Genomic DNA, 3,954 nt, shown 5'->3' on the forward strand with positions numbered 1-3,954 from the left:
CATTTATAAGTCATATAGAGACACCTGTGTGGTGATGCAGTCGATAGAGTTGAACCTGAAGGCAGGAAGACCTGAATTCAAATCCTGCCTCAGTCATGAGCAAGTTACTTTACCTCAATCTACCTCAGTTTTATAAAATGGAGGTAATAACATTCATTGCCAAATGTTGTTATGAAGATCAATGTGATCATATTTGTAAAGAGTTTTGCAAACCTTTAAGAGCATTATAAGTGCTTTCAGTTTATTTTTCAGTTGTGTCCAACTTTTTGTGATCCCATCGAATCCTATTTTGCTAGTTTCAGATCTGAAAAAAAAATTTTCACTGTAAATTTGATGACTTTTTTATATTTCAATTCCTTTTGGGGGAGGGGGGAGTATTAAGGTGAAAGAACTTGTCCATGGTCACACAGTTAGTGTCTGAAGTCAGATTTTAATTCAGGTGATCCTGACTCTAGGGCTGGTGCTCTATCTATTGGGTACCTAGTTATTCCTCAATCTCTTATGTTCATGAACTTTATATTATATTTATATTCTCATAGGAGAAAAGAAAAGTTTTTTCTTTGGAATTGTCATATAGTTAAGGGTCAGAGAGGATCACAACCCCAACCACTCTTGGTGGAGTCCTAACAGAGAGATCAGTCTTCTGACCTTGAAGTGCATAGGTGTTGGGCCTTATCTCTTAGTGTAATCCTGAATTGGACAGAGAAGTTTATTTGTGTTCTGTTTGGTTTTATTGAATCTTTGTTTCATCCAAAACTTTTCTTCATTGTTTTATAAACTGTTCTCAGGGGAGCAGAGCACCTTACACACTGACATCCTTGCCGAAAATCGAATTTATTGGAGTCTCAATAAACAGACTAAGATAAAAGCAATGAAGAAGAGGGACTGATATAAGTGCATAAAGAAAAATCTTTTTTTCCCCTTTTGTAATGTTTTAAATACTTTATTTTATTGGAAATCTATTTTTTTTTTCACTTAATGAGCTGTTGTAGCTTAAATTCCTTTACTTTTTGGATGCTGTTTTATTCTTTTCTCCAATTTTTTTGTGACTACTAAGTAATCGCAAATTATTGAAATGGGCAAACATTTTTCTTCTGTTTGCAAAAAATTTTTGGTATTGAAATAATAAAATTCAATTCCTATATGCCTTGATGTTGTTTCGAACACAAACTCATAAGAGTTTTTCTCTGGTGGTCTTCTATAGATAAGATTGATCAGTATTTTATTGTCTGTATTTAAAAGTCCTAAGCGGTTATATTGAATTATTTCCTATAGTTTGGACATTCAAGATTTTCAGTGCATTATATGTTGTGGTTTTATACCTCTTATTCTTTTTTTATGTTTTAAAATAAGACATTTTATTGATGACTTTTCACATTTATATGAAATATACCACCTTCTATCAGTACTTCCCTTGTAATGAAGAAACAGGTAATCGAGTCAAATGACAAGGAGACGGGGATGAATGATATTTATTACATTCTGTACCCATAATCCCCCATTCCTCTTATAGAAGGAAGGATGCACACAGCCTTCATTTCGTCATTTTTTAATTTCGTCATTTTTCTAAGTCTGAGATTGGTGCTTATAAGTCAGCAGAGTTCTGTTGCTTTTTCATACTGTTTTCATGGATAAATTTGCAATCTCCTAATTCTTTTTCACTCCATCAGTGCAAGTATTCTCATACTTCTTTGAATTCCTGAAGCGGATGGCTTTTCTTTTTTTTTCTTTTTTCTTTTTTTTTTTCATAATTATAACTTTTTATTGCCAGAACCCATGCCAGGGTAATTGTTTACAACATTATCCCTTGCACTCACTTCTGTTCCGACTTTTCCCCTCCTTCCCTCCACCCCCTCCCCTAGATGGCAAGCAGTCCTATACATGTTAAATATGGCACAGTATATCTTAGATACAATATATGTGTGCAGAACCAAACAGTTCTCTTGTTGCACAGGGAGAATGGATTCAGAAGGTAAAAATAACCCGGGAAAAAAAACAAAAATGCAAACACTTTACACTCATTTCCCCATGTTCCTTGTGTAGCTGATTCTGTCCATCATTGATGAATTGGAATTGAATTAGATCTTCTCTTTGTCAAAGAAATCCACTTCCATCAGAATACATTTTCATACAGTATTGTTGTTAAAGTATATAATGATCTCCTGGTTCTGCTCATTTCACTTAGCATCAGTTCGTGTAAGTCTCTCCAAGCCTCTCTGTATTCATCCTGCTGGTCATTTCTTACAGAACAATAATATTCCATAACATTCATATACCACAATTTACCCAACCATTCTCCAATTGATGGGCATCCACTCAGTTTCCAGTTTCTAGCCACTACAAAAAGGGCTGCCACAAACATTCGTGCACATACAGGTCCCTTTCCCTTCTTTATGATCTCTTTGGTATATAAGCCCAGTAGTAACACTGCTGGATCAAAGGGTATGCACAGGTTGATAACTTTTTGAGCATAGTTCCAAATTGCTCTCCAGAATGGTTGGATGTGTTCACAGTTCCACCAACAATGTATTAGTGTCCCTGTTTTCCCACATCCCCTTCAACATTTGTCATTATCTTTTCCTGTCATCTTAGCCAATCTGAGAGGTGTAGTTATACCTGTTATTCTTAAATTGTCTCTGTATATTCTGTCTTCAGGATAGGTTACTTTGGCTTATATAAAATTCATGTGTTCTTCCAACATTGCCTTTTGTTTCTCTGCTGCTAAATTTCCTTCTACTTTTCTATTTTTGTGTTCCATATCTGTCATCACTTTTAGAGCCTCCATTTCTATAGAGTCTCCACTGTGACATCTTTTGTATTCCATTTTTAGTATTTAATTTTGATTGAGAATTCTGATTTCCAACCTAATTTTGTTCCCATTATTTTCTTTTAAATTATTCTCGAATTTCTTGCTGTTGCTTTGAGAATTTTGTAGGATTCTCTTTTCAATCAATGATTTTTGAGGGGTTGTTTTCCTTCATAATATAATACTTTATTGTGTTCTGCCCTCTTTGAAGTTCTATTCATCCATCCTTCTGTCTTTGAGCTTCTCTGTTGATTTATCTGCTTGTGAACTAGTTATCCTGAGATTTTTCTTTTGGGCCTTTGGAATTTTAGCCTCTTTTATATTCTTAGTTGTTTTCAGTCTCTCTCATATTCCTAATTATTTGTCTTAAATTTCTGTCCTCACTCTTATGTTTCTCTGCTTTCTATTGATGGGAAGATCTCCTTGAGTCTGAGCATATTCCAGTTTCTTGAATTATGAAGCTTGGTCCAGGCTCTACCAAGAGAAAATTGAAGGAAAAGGACTTTCCCTGTTTGGCTTTTCCTTAGCCTTGAAAACTATTCCTTCTAGCTAGATCTGTATTTCCCCCCCACTCCTGGATTCATTTGGATTCAAAAAGGCTCTCCTTTTCGTTCATGTGGCTGGACAGAATCACTGTTGCCTCTTGGGAAAAAAAAAAAAAAAAAAAAAAAGCTTTTAAAAATTCTGATCTTCAACTATGATGGGCATGGCTCTTTTCAACAATGAGATATTTCAGGTCAATTTCAATAGACTTGTGATGGAGAGAGCCATCTGCATCCAGAAAGAGGACTGGGGGACTGAATGTGGATCACAATATAGTATTTTCACCTTTTTTGTTGTTGTTTTCTTGCTTTTTTTTTCTCATATTTTTTTCCTTTTTGGTCTGATTTTTTTTGTGTGGGTGTGCAGCATGATTACTGTGAAAATATGTATAAAAAAATTGCACGTTTAACATATATTATATTACTTGCTGTGTAGGGGAGAGGATGGGGGAACAGAAGGATGTTGAAAACTATCTTTGCATATATTGTTAAAATAAAAAGCTATTATTTAAAAAAAAGCAAAAAACTTCTGATCTTAAACACCCAAAAAGATCATTTCCATATACAGAACTCAAAAAGCGCTCTATATGAAATTGTGAATGTCTA

This window comes from Sarcophilus harrisii, chromosome 1, assembly GCF_902635505.1.
Source record: "Sarcophilus harrisii chromosome 1, mSarHar1.11, whole genome shotgun sequence".
NCBI lineage: Eukaryota > Metazoa > Chordata > Mammalia > Dasyuromorphia > Dasyuridae > Sarcophilus > Sarcophilus harrisii.